The sequence below is a fragment of the Leuresthes tenuis genome, unplaced genomic scaffold (genome assembly GCF_036924035.1).
Source record: "Leuresthes tenuis unplaced genomic scaffold, fLeuTen1.0.hap1 SCAF_22, whole genome shotgun sequence".
Lineage (NCBI taxonomy): Eukaryota > Metazoa > Chordata > Actinopteri > Atheriniformes > Atherinopsidae > Leuresthes > Leuresthes tenuis.
In genome coordinates this window covers 30320223-30338117 of record NW_027325376.1, presented here as the reverse complement: position 1 = coordinate 30338117, position 17895 = coordinate 30320223, and positions in this window count along the sequence as shown.

Genomic DNA, 17895 nt, shown 5'->3' with positions numbered 1-17895 from the left:
CATGAAAGAAAATTTTCGAATATCATCCGCACATGATCATAAGAAGGAGAGGAGGTGTTCAGCTGCAAGAAGGTGTGAATGTCCACCCATAATTCCTGAAAAATGGGTAAAAAAGGTGCGAATGCCCAACCATACATTATCAAAAGCAGGTGTGAATGTCAGATCATAATTTGCAAAAAGCTGATGCGAAAGGGTGAGAATGCCCGACTATACACCATCAAATGCGGGAGCGGAGGTGTTCGGCTCTGAGTAGGTGTGAATGTCCGACCATAATTGCTGAAAAATGTGTTAGAAAAGGAAAGAATGCCGGACCATACATCATCAAAAGCGAGAGAGGTGGTGTTCGGCTGCAAAAAGGTGTAAATGTTCGACTAAAGTTTGTAAAAAGCGGGTAAGACATGGTGCGAATGCCTGACAAGGTATGATCAAAAGCAGGAGCGGAGGTGTTCAGCTGCAAGAAGGTCTAAATGTCCATCAATAATTGCTAGAAAACATGAAAGAAAATTTTCTAAAATCAAACCGCACATGATCATAAGTGGGAGAGGAGGTGTTCAGCTGCAAGAAGGTGTGAATGTCCACCCATTATTCCTGACAAATGGGTAAAAAAAAGGTGCGAATGCCCAACCATACATCATCAAAAGCAGGAGTGGATGTGTTCGGCTACAAGAAGGTGTGAACGTCCAACCAAAGTTTGTAAAAAGCAGTTAAGAAAAGGTTTGAATATCCAACCAAACATAATCAAAAGCGGGAGCATAGCTTTTCGACTGCAAGTAGGTGTGAATGTCAGATCATAATTTGCAAAAAGCTGATGAGAAAGGGTGAGAATGTCCGACTGCACACCATCAAATGTGGGAGCGGAGTTGTTCGGCTGTGAGTAGGTGTGAATCTCCGACCGTAATTTCTGAAAAATGTGTTAGAAAAGGTAAGAATGCCGGTCCATACATAATCGAAAGCGAGAGAGGTGGTGTTCGGCTGCAAGTAGGTGTGAATGTCCAGCCATAATTACTAACAAACGGGTAAGAAAAGGTAGTATTGCCATACCATACATGATCAAAACAGGGAGCGGAGGTGGTTCAGCTGCAAGAAGGTGTGAATGTCCGACTAAAGTTCAAATATATTAACAAAAGCGGGAGGAGAGGTCTTCGGATGAGAGTGGTTGAGAATTTCCAACCATAATCAATAAAATTCGGTGAAAAAAAGGTGTGATAGAACACTAAAAGGTGGAGCGGAAGTGTTCGGCTGCAAGAAGGTGTGAATGTCCGACTATATTTGGTGAAAAGCAGGTGAAGCAAGGTCTGAATGCCCAACCTTACATTATCAAAAGCGAGATCAGAGGTGTTTGGCTGCAAGAAGGCCATAGTTTTCCAAAAGCGGGTAAGCTGCGAATGACCAACTAAATATCAACAAAAGTGGGGGCGGAGGTCTTCGGATGCAACTGGGTGTGAACATCCCACCATACAAGTATGGTGGAGAGGAAGCTGTGAACAGCCGACCATAGTTTGCAAAAAGCGGGTGAGAAAAGGTGCGAATGTCCAACCATACATGATCAAAACAGGGAGCGGAGGTGTTTGGCTGAGACAAGGTGTGAATGTCCACCCAAAATTAATGAAAAGCTGGTAAAAAGTAGGTTTGAATGCCCAAGCATACATCATCAAAAGAAGGAGTGGATGTGTTCGGCTACAAGAAGGTTTGAATGTCCGAGCATAGTTTGTAAAAAGCGGGTAAGAAAAGGTTCGAATGCCCAAACATACACCATCAAAAGAGGGAGCGGAGGTGTTCCGCTGTAAGAAGGTGTGAATGTCCGACCATAGTTGGTAAAAAGTGGGTAAGAAAAGGTTAAAATACCAGACTGTACACAATCAATAGCGGGAGCGGATGTGTTTGGCTACAAGAATGTGTGAAAGTCCAACCATGGTTTGTAAAAAACGGGTAAGAAAAGGTGCGAATGCCCGACAATGTATGATCAAAAGAGGGAGCGGAGGTTTTTCGCTACAAGAAGGTTTGAATGTCCGACCATAGTTTGTAAAAAGCGGGTAAGAAAAGGTTCAAATGCCTGACTATACACCATCAAAAGCGGGAGTGGATGTGTTCGGCTACAAGAAGGTGTGAACGTCCAACCAAAGTTTGTAAAAAGCAGTTAAGAAAAGGTTTGAATATCCAACCAAACATAATCAAAAGCGGGAGCATAGCTTTTCGACTGCAAGTAGGTGTGAATGTCAGATCATAATTTGCAAAAAGCTGATGAGAAAGGGTGAGAATGTCCGACTGCACACCATCAAATGCGGGAGCGGAGTTGTTCGGCTGTGAGTAGGTGTGAATCTCCGACCGTAATTTCTGAAAAATGTGTTAGAAAAGGTAAGAATGCCGGTCCATACATAATCAAAAGCGAGAGAGGTGGTGTTCGGCTGCAAGTAGGTGTGAATGTCCAGCCATAATTACTAACAAACGGGTAAGAAAAGGTAGTATTGCCATACCATACATGATCAAAACAGGGAGCGTAGGTGGTTTAGCTGCAAAAAGGTGTGAATGTCCAACTAAAGTTCAAATATATTAACAAAAGCGGGAGGAGAGGTCTTCGGATTAGAGTGGTTGAGAATTTCCAACCATAATCTATAAAATGCGGTGAAAAAAAAAGGTGTGAAGGAATGAATTTTATAGCAAAATCCGAAATCATGCATAACTCCGCAAAAGGAACGTATTGCTCAACCAAAGGGATGCTTCTTTCTCATTCAGGGTAATATGAGGAACTTTATGCTTGATACATTTTAGACATGGATAACTATGAAGGACAAAGCAATTTTAACTTGGTTTGAGCAAAGCAATTCATTTTATAGGAAAATCCGAAATCGTGCAAGACTCATGAAAGTAAGCTTATTCTCGGATTCCTGATCCTCCAGTGTTGCTCTTTCCTATACTGCAAAATACAGCCTTGTTCTTTGTTGAAATCGATATAGACATTGATAAATATGAAGGACAAAGCAGTTTCCACTTTGTTTGAGTGAAGGAATTAATTTTATAGCAAAATCCCAAATCAAGCAGAACGTATGAAAATAAGCTTGTTTTCGGATTCCTGATCCTTCAGTGTTGCTATTTCTTCTACTGCAAAATACAATGTTGTTCTTTGTTTAAGTAAATCTAGACATTGATAAATATGAAGGACAAAGCAGTTTTCACTTGATTTGAGTGAAGGAATTCATTTTATACATAAAATCCCAAATCATGCAGAACGTATGAAAATAAGCTTATTCTCTGATTCCTGATCCTTCAGTGTTGCTTTTTCTTCTACTGCAAAATACAATGTTGTTCTTTGTTGAAGTCGATCTAGACATTGATAAATATGAAGGACAAAGCAGTTTTAACTTGGTTTGAGTGAAGGAATTCATTTTATACATAAAATCCCAAATCATGCAGAACGTATGAAAATAAGCTTATTCTCGGATTACTGATCCTTCAGTGTTGCTCTTTCTTCTACTGCAAAATCCAGTGTTGTTCTTTGTTGAAGTCAATCTAGACATTGATAAATATGAAGGACAAAGCAGTTTTAACATAGTTTGAGTGAAGGCATTCATTTATAGTAAAATCAATAATCGTGCAGAACTCATGAAAATAAGCTTATTCTCGGATTCCTAAAACTTTTGATTTGCTCTTTCTTTACTGCAAAGTACAATGTTGTTCTTTGTTGAAGTCGATCTAGACATTGATAAATATGAAGGACAAAGCAGTTTTCACTTGGTTTGAGTGAAGGATTTGCAGCTGAAAACCTCCCGCTCCCGCTTTTGATTGTGTATAGTCGGGCTTTCGAGCCTTTTCTTACCCGGTTTTTAGAAATTATGGTTGGACATTCAGACCGTGCAGCCGAAGACCTCCACTCCCTCTTTTGATCATACATTGTCGGGCATTCGCACCTTGTCTTACCCGCTTTTTACAAACTATAGTCAGACATTCACACCTTGCAGCTGAACCACCTCAGCTCCCTGTTTTGATCATGTATGGTCTGGCAATACTACTTTTCCTTACCCGTTTGTGAGTAATTATGGCTGGACATTCACACCTACTTGCAGTCGAACAGCTCTGCTCCCGCTTTTGATGGTATATATTCGGGCATTCGAACCTTTTCTTAGCAGCTTTTTGCAAACCATGGTTGGACTTTCACACCTTCTTGTAGCCGAACAACTCCGCTCCCGCTATTGATTGTGTACAGTCGGGTATTTTAACCTTTTCTTACCCGCTTTTTACCAACTATGGTCGGACATTCAAACCTTCTTGTAGCCGAAAACCGCTCCCTCTTTTGATCATACATTGTCGGGCATTCGCACCTTTTCTTACCCGTTTTTTACAAACCATGGTCGGACTGTCACACATTCTTGTAGCCAAACACATCCGCTCCCGCTATTGATTGTGTACAGTCGGGTATTTTAACCTTTTCTTACCCGTTTTTTACCAACTATGGTCGGACATTCACACCTTCTTACAGCGGAACACCTCCGCTCCCTCTTTTGATGGTGTATGTTTGGGCATTCGAACCTTTTCTTACCCGCTTTTTACAAACTATGCTCGGACATTCAAACCTTCTTGTAGCCGAACACATCCACTCCTGCTTTTGATGATGTATGGTTGGGCATTCAAACCTACTTGTTGCCCGCTTTTCATTAATTTTGGGTGGATATTCACACCTTGTCACAGCCAAACACCTCCGCTCCCTGTTTTGATCATGTATGGTTGGACATTCGCACCTTTTCTCACCCTCTTTTTGCCAACTATGGTCGGCTGTTCACAGCTTCCTCTCCACCATACTTGTATGGTGGGATATTCAGACCCACTTGCATCCGAAGACCTTTTGTTGATATTTAGTCGGTCATTCGCATCTTACCCGCTTTTGGCAAACTATGGCCTTCATGCAGCCAAACACCTCTGATCTCGCTTTTGATGATGTAAGGTTGGGCATTCAGACCTTGCTTCATCTGCTTTTCACCAAATATAGTAGGACATTCACACCTTCTTGCAGCCGAACACTTCCGCTCCACCTTTTAGTGTTCTATCACACCTTTTTTTTCACCGCATTTTATAGATTATGGTTGGAAATTCTCAACCACTCTCATCCGAAGACCTCTCCTCCCGCTTTTGTTAATATATTTGAACTTTAGTCGGACATTCACACCTTCTTGCAGCTTAACCACCTCCGCTCCCTGTTTTGATCATGTATGGTATGGCAATACTACCTTTTCTTACCCGTTTGTTAGTAATTATGGCTGGACATTCACACCTACTTGCAGCCGAACACCACCTCTCCCGCTTTTGATGATGTATGGACCGGCATTCTTACCTTTTCTAACACATTTTTCAGCAATTATGGTCGGAGATTCACACTTACTCACAGCCGAACAACTCCGCTCCCGCATTTGATGGTGTATAGTCGGGCATTCTCACCCTTTCTCATCAGCTTTTTGCAAATTATGATCTGACATTCACACCTGCTTTTGATAATGTATGGTTGGGAATTCGCACCTTTTCTTACCCATTTTTCAGTAATTATGGGTGGACATTCACACCTTCTTGCAGCTGAACACCTCCTCTCCCGCTATTGATTGTGTACAGTCGGGTATTTTAACCTTTTCTTACCCGCTTTTTACCAAATATGGTCGGACATTCACACCGTCTTACAGCGGAACACCTCTGCTCCCGCTTTTGATGGTGTATAGTCAGGCGCTTGAACCTTTTCTTACCCGCTTTTTACAAACTATGGTCGGACATTCAAACCTTCTTGTAGCCGAAAACCTCCGCTCCCTCTTTTGATTATACATTGTTGGGCATTCGCACCTTATTTACAAACTATAGTCAGACATTCACACCTTGCAGCTGAGCCACCTCAGCTCCCTGTTTTGATAGTGTATCTTCGGGCATTCGAACCTATTCTTACCCCCTTTTTACAAACTATGCTCGGAGATTCACACCTACTCACAGCCGAACAACTCCGCTCCCGCATTTGATGATGTCTTGTCCGGCATTCTAGTCTCTTCTAACACATTTTTCAGCAATTATGGTCGGACATTCACACCTACTCACAGCCGAACACTTCCGCTCCCGCATTTGATGGTGTATAGCCGGGCATTCTCACCCTTTCTCATCAGCTTTTTGCAAATTATGATCTGACATTCACACCTACTTGCAGTCGAACAGCTCTGCTCCCGCTTTTGATTATGTTTGGTTGGATATTCGAACCTTTTCTTAACTGCTTTTTACAAACTTTGGTTGGACGTTCACACCTTCTTGCAGCCGAACACATCCACTTCCACTTTTGATGGTATATATTCGGGCATTCGAACCTTTTCTTACCCGCTTTTTACAAACCGTGGTCGGACTTTCACACCTTCTTGTAGCCAAACAACTCCGCTCCCGCTATTGATTGTGTACAGTCGGGTATTTTAACCTTTTCTTACCCGCTTTTTACCAACTATGGTCGGACATTCAAACCTTCTTGTAGCCGAAAACCGCTCCCTCTTTTGATCATACATTGTCGGGCATTCGCACCTTTTCTTACCCGTTTTTTACAAACCATGGTCGGACTGTCACACATTCTTGTAGCCAAACACATCCGCTCCCGCTATTGATTGTGTACAGTCGGGTATTTTAACCTTTTCTTACCCGTTTTTTACCAACTATGGTCGGACATTCACACCTTCTTACAGCGGAACACCTCCGCTCCCTCTTTTGATGGTGTATGTTTGGGCATTCGAACCTTTTCTTACCCGCTTTTTACAAACTATGCTCGGACATTCAAACCTTCTTGTAGCCGAACACATCCACTCCTGCTTTTGATGATGTATGGTTGGGCATTCAAACCTACTTGTTGCCCGCTTTTCATTAATTTTGGGTGGATATTCACACCTTGTCACAGCCAAACACCTCCGCTCCCTGTTTTGATCATGTATGGTTGGACATTCGCACCTTTTCTCACCCTCTTTTTGCCAACTATGGTCGGCTGTTCACAGCTTCCTCTCCACCATACTTGTATGGTGGGATATTCAGACCCACTTGCATCCGAAGACCTTTTGTTGATATTTAGTCGGTCATTCGCATCTTACCCGCTTTTGGCAAACTATGGCCTTCATGCAGCCAAACACCTCTGATCTCGCTTTTGATGATGTAAGGTTGGGCATTCAGACCTTGCTTCATCTGCTTTTCACCAAATATAGTAGGACATTCACACCTTCTTGCAGCCGAACACTTCCGCTCCACCTTTTAGTGTTCTATCACACCTTTTTTTTCACCGCATTTTATAGATTATGGTTGGAAATTCTCAACCACTCTCATCCGAAGACCTCTCCTCCCGCTTTTGTTAATATATTTGAACTTTAGTCGGACATTCACACCTTCTTGCAGCTTAACCACCTCCGCTCCCTGTTTTGATCATGTATGGTATGGCAATACTACCTTTTCTTACCCGTTTGTTAGTAATTATGGCTGGACATTCACACCTACTTGCAGCCGAACACCACCTCTCCCGCTTTTGATGATGTATGGACCGGCATTCTTACCTTTTCTAACACATTTTTCAGCAATTATGGTCGGAGATTCACACTTACTCACAGCCGAACAACTCCGCTCCCGCATTTGATGGTGTATAGTCGGGCATTCTCACCCTTTCTCATCAGCTTTTTGCAAATTATGATCTGACATTCACACCTGCTTTTGATAATGTATGGTTGGGAATTCGCACCTTTTCTTACCCATTTTTCAGTAATTATGGGTGGACATTCACACCTTCTTGCAGCTGAACACCTCCTCTCCCGCTATTGATTGTGTACAGTCGGGTATTTTAACCTTTTCTTACCCGCTTTTTACCAAATATGGTCGGACATTCACACCGTCTTACAGCGGAACACCTCTGCTCCCGCTTTTGATGGTGTATAGTCAGGCGCTTGAACCTTTTCTTACCCGCTTTTTACAAACTATGGTCGGACATTCAAACCTTCTTGTAGCCGAAAACCTCCGCTCCCTCTTTTGATTATACATTGTTGGGCATTCGCACCTTATTTACAAACTATAGTCAGACATTCACACCTTGCAGCTGAGCCACCTCAGCTCCCTGTTTTGATAGTGTATCTTCGGGCATTCGAACCTATTCTTACCCCCTTTTTACAAACTATGCTCGGAGATTCACACCTACTCACAGCCGAACAACTCCGCTCCCGCATTTGATGATGTCTTGTCCGGCATTCTAGTCTCTTCTAACACATTTTTCAGCAATTATGGTCGGACATTCACACCTACTCACAGCCGAACACTTCCGCTCCCGCATTTGATGGTGTATAGCCGGGCATTCTCACCCTTTCTCATCAGCTTTTTGCAAATTATGATCTGACATTCACACCTACTTGCAGTCGAACAGCTCTGCTCCCGCTTTTGATTATGTTTGGTTGGATATTCGAACCTTTTCTTAACTGCTTTTTACAAACTTTGGTTGGACGTTCACACCTTCTTGCAGCCGAACACATCCACTTCCACTTTTGATGGTATATATTCGGGCATTCGAACCTTTTCTTACCCGCTTTTTACAAACCGTGGTCGGACTTTCACACCTTCTTGTAGCCAAACAACTCCGCTCCCGCTATTGATTGTGTACAGTCGGGTATTTTAACCTTTTCTTACCCGCTTTTTACCAACTATGGTCGGACATTCAAACCTTCTTGTAGCCGAAAACCGCTCCCTCTTTTGATCATACATTGTCGGGCATTCGCACCTTTTCTTACCCGTTTTTTACAAACCATGGTCGGACTGTCACACATTCTTGTAGCCAAACACATCCGCTCCCGCTATTGATTGTGTACAGTCGGGTATTTTAACCTTTTCTTACCCGTTTTTTACCAACTATGGTCGGACATTCACACCTTCTTACAGCGGAACACCTCCGCTCCCTCTTTTGATGGTGTATGTTTGGGCATTCGAACCTTTTCTTACCCGCTTTTTACAAACTATGCTCGGACATTCAAACCTTCTTGTAGCCGAACACATCCACTCCTGCTTTTGATGATGTATGGTTGGGCATTCAAACCTACTTGTTGCCCGCTTTTCATTAATTTTGGGTGGATATTCACACCTTGTCACAGCCAAACACCTCCGCTCCCTGTTTTGATCATGTATGGTTGGACATTCGCACCTTTTCTCACCCTCTTTTTGCCAACTATGGTCGGCTGTTCACAGCTTCCTCTCCACCATACTTGTATGGTGGGATATTCAGACCCACTTGCATCCGAAGACCTTTTGTTGATATTTAGTCGGTCATTCGCAGCTTACCCGCTTTTGGCAAACTATGGCCTTCATGCAGCCAAACACCTCTGATCTCGCTTTTGATGATGTAAGCTTGGGCATTCAGACCTTGCTTCATCTGCTTTTCACCAAATATAGTAGGACATTCACACCTTCTTGCAGCCGAACACTTCCGCTCCACCTTTTAGTGTTCTATCACACCTTTTTTTTCACCGCATTTTATAGATTATGGTTGGAAATTCTCAACCACTCTCATCCGAAGACCTCTCCTCCCGCTTTTGTTAATATATTTGAACTTTAGTCGGACATTCACACCTTCTTGCAGCTTAACCACCTCCGCTCCCTGTTTTGATCATGTATGGTATGGCAATACTACCTTTTCTTACCCGTTTGTTAGTAATTATGGCTGGACATTCACACCTACTTGCAGCCGAACACCACCTCTCCCGCTTTTGATGATGTATGGACCGGCATTCTTACCTTTTCTAACACATTTTTCAGCAATTATGGTCGGAGATTCACACTTACTCACAGCCGAACAACTCCGCTCCCGCATTTGATGGTGTATAGTCGGGCATTCTCACCCTTTCTCATCAGCTTTTTGCAAATTATGATCTGACATTCACACCTGCTTTTGATAATGTATGGTTGGGAATTCGCACCTTTTCTTACCCATTTTTCAGTAATTATGGGTGGACATTCACACCTTCTTGCAGCTGAACACCTCCTCTCCCGCTATTGATTGTGTACAGTCGGGTATTTTAACCTTTTCTTACCCGCTTTTTACCAAATATGGTCGGACATTCACACCGTCTTACAGCGGAACACCTCTGCTCCCGCTTTTGATGGTGTATAGTCAGGCGCTTGAACCTTTTCTTACCCGCTTTTTACAAACTATGGTCGGACATTCAAACCTTCTTGTAGCCGAAAACCTCCGCTCCCTCTTTTGATTATACATTGTTGGGCATTCGCACCTTATTTACAAACTATAGTCAGACATTCACACCTTGCAGCTGAGCCACCTCAGCTCCCTGTTTTGATAGTGTATCTTCGGGCATTCGAACCTATTCTTACCCCCTTTTTACAAACTATGCTCGGAGATTCACACCTACTCACAGCCGAACAACTCCGCTCCCGCATTTGATGATGTCTTGTCCGGCATTCTAGTCTCTTCTAACACATTTTTCAGCAATTATGGTCGGACATTCACACCTACTCACAGCCGAACACTTCCGCTCCCGCATTTGATGGTGTATAGCCGGGCATTCTCACCCTTTCTCATCAGCTTTTTGCAAATTATGATCTGACATTCACACCTACTTGCAGTCGAACAGCTCTGCTCCCGCTTTTGATTATGTTTGGTTGGATATTCGAACCTTTTCTTAACTGCTTTTTACAAACTTTGGTTGGACGTTCACACCTTCTTGCAGCCGAACACATCCACTTCCACTTTTGATGGTATATATTCGGGCATTCGAACCTTTTCTTACCCGCTTTTTACAAACCGTGGTCGGACTTTCACACCTTCTTGTAGCCAAACAACTCCGCTCCCGCTATTGATTGTGTACAGTCGGGTATTTTAACCTTTTCTTACCCGCTTTTTACCAACTATGGTCGGACATTCAAACCTTCTTGTAGCCGAAAACCGCTCCCTCTTTTGATCATACATTGTCGGGCATTCGCACCTTTTCTTACCCGTTTTTTACAAACCATGGTCGGACTGTCACACATTCTTGTAGCCAAACACATCCGCTCCCGCTATTGATTGTGTACAGTCGGGTATTTTAACCTTTTCTTACCCGTTTTTTACCAACTATGGTCGGACATTCACACCTTCTTACAGCGGAACACCTCCGCTCCCTCTTTTGATGGTGTATGTTTGGGCATTCGAACCTTTTCTTACCCGCTTTTTACAAACTATGCTCGGACATTCAAACCTTCTTGTAGCCGAACACATCCACTCCTGCTTTTGATGATGTATGGTTGGGCATTCAAACCTACTTGTTGCCCGCTTTTCATTAATTTTGGGTGGATATTCACACCTTGTCACAGCCAAACACCTCCGCTCCCTGTTTTGATCATGTATGGTTGGACATTCGCACCTTTTCTCACCCGCTTTTTGCCAACTATGGTCGGCTGTTCACAGCTTCCTCTCCACCATACTTGTATGGTGGGATATTCAGACCCACTTGCATCCGAAGACCTTTTGTTGATATTTAGTCGGTCATTCGCAGCTTACCCGCTTTTGGCAAACTATGGCCTTCATGCAGCCAAACACCTCTGATCTCGCTTTTGATGATGTAAGGTTGGGCATTCAGACCTTGCTTCATCTGCTTTTCACCAAATATAGTAGGACATTCACACCTTCTTGCAGCCGAACACTTCCGCTCCACCTTTTAGTGTTCTATCACACCTTTTTTTTCACCGCATTTTATAGATTATGGTTGGAAATTCTCAACCACTCTCATCCGAAGACCTCTCCTCCCGCTTTTGTTAATATATTTGAACTTTAGTTGGACATTTACACCTTCTTGCAGCTGAACCACCTCCGCTCCCTGTTTTGATCATGTATGGTATGGCAATACTACCTTTTCTTACCCGTTTGTTAGTAATTATGGCTGGACATTCAAACCTACTTGCAGCCGAACACCACCTCTCCCGCTTTTGATGATGTATGGACCGGCATTCTTACCTTTTCTAACACATTTTTCAGCAATTATGGTCGGAGATTCACACTTACTCACAGCCGAACAACTCCGCTCCCGCATTTGATGGTGTATAGTCGGGCTTTCTCACCCTTTCTCATCAGCTTTTTGCAAATTATGATCTGACATTCACACCTGCTTTTGATAATGTATGGTTGGGAATTCGCACCTTTTCTTACCCATTTTTCAGTAATTATGGGTGGACATTCACACCTTCTTGCAGCTGAACACCTCCTCTCCCGCTATTGATTGTGTACAGTCGGGTATTTTAACCTTTTCTCACCCGCTTTTTACCAAATATGGTCGGACATTCACACCGTCTTACAGCGGAACACCTCTGCTCCCGCTTTTGATGGTGTATAGTCAGGCGCTTGAACCTTTTCTTACCCGCTTTTTACAAACTATGGTCGGACATTCAAACCTTCTTGTAGCCGAAAACCTCCGCTCCCTCTTTTGATTATACATTGTTGGGCATTCGCACCTTATTTACAAACTATAGTCAGACATTCACACCTTGCAGCTGAGCCACCTCAGCTCCCTGTTTTGATAGTGTATCTTCGGGCATTCGAATCTATTCTTACCCCCTTTTTACAAACTATGCTCGGAGATTCACACCTACTCACAGCCGAACAACTCCGCTCCCGCATTTGATGATGTCTTGTCCGGCATTCTAGTCTCTTCTAACACATTTTTCAGCAATTATGGTCGGACATTCACACCTACTCACAGCCGAACACTTCCGCTCCCGCATTTGATGGTGTATAGCCGGGCATTCTCACCCTTTCTCATCAGCTTTTTGCAAATTATGATCTGACATTCACACCTACTTGCAGTCGAACAGCTCTGCTCCCGCTTTTGATTATGTTTGGTTGGATATTCGAACCTTTTCTTAACTGCTTTTTACAAACTTTGGTTGGACGTTCACACCTTCTTGCAGCCGAACACATCCACTTCCACTTTTGATGGTATATATTCGGGCATTCGAACCTTTTCTTACCCGCTTTTTACAAACCGTGGTCGGACTTTCACACCTTCTTGTAGCCAAACAACTCCGCTCCCGCTATTGATTGTGTACAGTCGGGTATTTTAACCTTTTCTTACCCGCTTTTTACCAACTATGGTCGGACATTCAAACCTTCTTGTAGCCGAAAACCGCTCCCTCTTTTGATCATACATTGTCGGGCATTCGCACCTTTTCTTACCCGTTTTTTACAAACCATGGTCGGACTGTCACACATTCTTGTAGCCAAACACATCCGCTCCCGCTATTGATTGTGTACAGTCGGGTATTTTAACCTTTTCTTACCCGTTTTTTACCAACTATGGTCGGACATTCACACCTTCTTACAGCGGAACACCTCCGCTCCCTCTTTTGATGGTGTATGTTTGGGCATTCGAACCTTTTCTTACCCGCTTTTTACAAACTATGCTCGGACATTCAAACCTTCTTGTAGCCGAACACATCCACTCCTGCTTTTGATGATGTATGGTTGGGCATTCAAACCTACTTGTTGCCCGCTTTTCATTAATTTTGGGTGGATATTCACACCTTGTCACAGCCAAACACCTCCGCTCCCTGTTTTGATCATGTATGGTTGGACATTCGCACCTTTTCTCACCCTCTTTTTGCCAACTATGGTCGGCTGTTCACAGCTTCCTCTCCACCATACTTGTATGGTGGGATATTCAGACCCACTTGCATCCGAAGACCTTTTGTTGATATTTAGTCGGTCATTCGCAGCTTACCCGCTTTTAGCAAACTATGGCCTTCATGCAGCCAAACACCTCTGATCTCGCTTTTGATGATGTAAGCTTGGGCATTCAGACCTTGCTTCATCTGCTTTTCACCAAATATAGTAGGACATTCACACCTTCTTGCAGCCGAACACTTCCGCTCCACCTTTTAGTGTTCTATCACACCTTTTTTTTCACCGCATTTTATAGATTATGGTTGGAAATTCTCAACCACTCTCATCCGAAGACCTCTCCTCCCGCTTTTGTTAATATATTTAAACTTTAGTTGGACATTTACACCTTCTTGCAGCTGAACCACCTCCGCTCCCTGTTTTGATCATGTATGGTATGGCAATACTACCTTTTCTTACCCGTTTGTTAGTAATTATGGCTGGACATTCACACCTACTTGCAGCCGAACACCACCTCTCCCGCTTTTGATGATGTATGGACCGGCATTCTTACCTTTTCTAACACATTTTTCAGCAATTATGGTCGGAGTTTCACACTTACTCACAGCCGAACAACTCCGCTCCCGCATTTGATGGTGTATAGTCGGGCATTCTCACCCTTTCTCATCAGCTTTTTGCAAATTATGATCTGACATTCACACCTGCTTTTGATAATGTATGGTTGGGAATTCGCACCTTTTCTTACCCATTTTTCAGTAATTATGGGTGGACATTCACACCTTCTTGCAGCTGAACACCTCCTCTCCCGCTATTGATTGTGTACAGTCGGGTATTTTAACCTTTTCTCACCCGCTTTTTACCAAATATGGTCGGACATTCACACCGTATTACAGCGGAACACCTCTGCTCCCGCTTTTGATGGTGTATAGTCAGGCGCTTGAACCTTTTCTTACCCACTTTTTACAAACTATGGTCGGACATTCAAACCTTGTAGCCGAAAACCTCCTATCCCTCTTTTGATTATACATTGTTGGGCATTCGCACATTATTTACAAACTATAGTCAGACATTCACACCTTGCAGCTGAGCCACCTCAGCTCCCTGTTTTGATAGTGTATCTTCGGGCATTCGAACCTATTCTTACCCCCTTTTTACAAACTATGCTCGGAGATTCACACCTACTCACAGCCGAACAACTCCGCTCCCGCATTTGATGATGTCTTGTCCGGCATTCTAGTCTCTTCTAACACATTTTTCAGCAATTATGGTCGGACATTCACACCTACTCACAGCCGAACACTTCCGCTCCCGCATTTGATGGTGTATAGCCGGGCATTCTCACCCTTTCTCATCAGCTTTTTGCAAATTATGATCTGACATTCACACCTACTTGCAGTCGAACAGCTCTGCTCCCGCTTTTGATTATGTTTGGTTGGATATTCGAACCTTTTCTTAACTGCTTTTTACAAACTTTGGTTGGACGTTCACACCTTCTTGCAGCCGAACACATCCACTTCCACTTTTGATGGTATATATTCGGGCATTCGAACCTTTTCTTACCCGCTTTTTACAAACCGTGGTCGGACTTTCACACCTTCTTGTAGCCAAACAACTCCGCTCCCGCTATTGATTGTGTACAGTCGGGTATTTTAACCTTTTCTTACCCGCTTTTTACCAACTATGGTCGGACATTCAAACCTTCTTGTAGCCGAAAACCGCTCCCTCTTTTGATCATACATTGTCGGGCATTCGCACCTTTTCTTACCCGTTTTTTACAAACCATGGTCGGACTGTCACACATTCTTGTAGCCAAACACATCCGCTCCCGCTATTGATTGTGTACAGTCGGGTATTTTAACCTTTTCTTACCCGTTTTTTACCAACTATGGTCGGACATTCACACCTTCTTACAGCGGAACACCTCCGCTCCCTCTTTTGATGGTGTATGTTTGGGCATTCGAACCTTTTCTTACCCGCTTTTTACAAACTATGCTCGGACATTCAAACCTTCTTGTAGCCGAACACATCCACTCCTGCTTTTGATGATGTATGGTTGGGCATTCAAACCTACTTGTTGCCCGCTTTTCATTAATTTTGGGTGGATATTCACACCTTGTCACAGCCAAACACCTCCGCTCCCTGTTTTGATCATGTATGGTTGGACATTCGCACCTTTTCTCACCCGCTTTTTGCCAACTATGGTCGGCTGTTCACAGCTTCCTCTCCACCATACTTGTATGGTGGGATATTCAGACCCACTTGCATCCGAAGACCTTTTGTTGATATTTAGTCGGTCATTCGCAGCTTACCCGCTTTTGGCAAACTATGGCCTTCATGCAGCCAAACACCTCTGATCTCGCTTTTGATGATGTAAGGTTGGGCATTCAGACCTTGCTTCATCTGCTTTTCACCAAATATAGTAGGACATTCACACCTTCTTGCAGCCGAACACTTCCGCTCCACCTTTTAGTGTTCTATCACACCTTTTTTTTCACCGCATTTTATAGATTATGGTTGGAAATTCTCAACCACTCTCATCCGAAGACCTCTCCTCCCGCTTTTGTTAATATATTTGAACTTTAGTTGGACATTTACACCTTCTTGCAGCTGAACCACCTCCGCTCCCTGTTTTGATCATGTATGGTATGGCAATACTACCTTTTCTTACCCGTTTGTTAGTAATTATGGCTGGACATTCACACCTACTTGCAGCCGAACACCACCTCTCCCGCTTTTGATGATGTATGGACCGGCATTCTTACCTTTTCTAACACATTTTTCAGCAATTATGGTCGGAGTTTCACACTTACTCACAGCCGAACAACTCCGCTCCCGCATTTGATGGTGTATAGTCGGGCATTCTCACCCTTTCTCATCAGCTTTTTGCAAATTATGATCTGACATTCACACCTGCTTTTGATAATGTATGGTTGGGAATTCGCACCTTTTCTTACCCATTTTTCAGTAATTATGGGTGGACATTCACACCTTCTTGCAGCTGAACACCTCCTCTCCCGCTATTGATTGTGTACAGTCGGGTATTTTAACCTTTTCTCACCCGCTTTTTACCAAATATGGTCGGACATTCACACCGTATTACAGCGGAACACCTCTGCTCCCGCTTTTGATGTTGTATAGTCAGGCGCTTGAACCTTTTCTTACCCACTTTTTACAAACTATGGTCGGACATTCAAACCTTCTTGTAGCCGAAAACCTCCTATCCCTCTTTTGATTATACATTGTTGGGCATTCGCACATTATTTACAAATTATAGTCAGACATTCACACCTTGCAGCTGAGCCACCTCAGCTCCCTGTTTTGATAGTGTATCTTCGGGCATTCGAACCTATTCTTACCCCCTTTTTACAAACTATGCTCGGAGATTCACACCTACTCACAGCCGAACAACTCCGCTCCCGCATTTGATGATGTCTTGTCCGGCATTCTAGTCTCTTCTAACACATTTTTCAGCAATTATGGTCGGACATTCACACCTACTCACAGCCGAACACTTCCGCTCCCGCATTTGATGGTGTATAGCCGGGCATTCTCACCCTTTCTCATCAGCTTTTTGCAAATTATGATCTGACATTCACACCTACTTGCAGTCGAACAGCTCTGCTCCCGCTTTTGATTATGTTTGGTTGGATATTCGAACCTTTTCTTAACTGCTTTTTACAAACTTTGGTCGGACGTTCACACCTTCTTGCAGCCGAACACATCCACTTCCACTTTTGATGGTATATATTCGGGCATTCGAACCTTTTCTTACCCGCTTTTTACAAACCGTGGTCGGACTTTCACACCTTCTTGTAGCCAAACAACTCCGCTCCCGCTATTGATTGTGTACAGTCGGGTATTTTAACCTTTTCTTACCCGCTTTTTACCAACTATGGTCGGACATTCAAACCTTCTTGTAGCCGAAAACCTCCGCTCCCTCTTTTGATCATACATTGTCGGGCATTCGCACCTTTTCTTACCCGTTTTTACAAACCATGGTCGGACTGTCACACATTCTTGTAGCCAACACATCCGCTCCCGCTATTGATTGTGTACAGTCGGGTATTTTAACCTTTTCTTACCCGTTTTTTACCAACTATGGTCGGACATTCACACCTTCTTACAGCGGAACACCTCCGCTCCCTCTTTTGATGGTGTATGTTTGGGCATTCGAACCTTTTCTTACCCGCTTTTTACAAACTATGCTCGGACATTCAAACCTTCTTGTAGCCGAACACATCCACTCCTGCTTTTGATGATGTATGGTTGGGCATTCA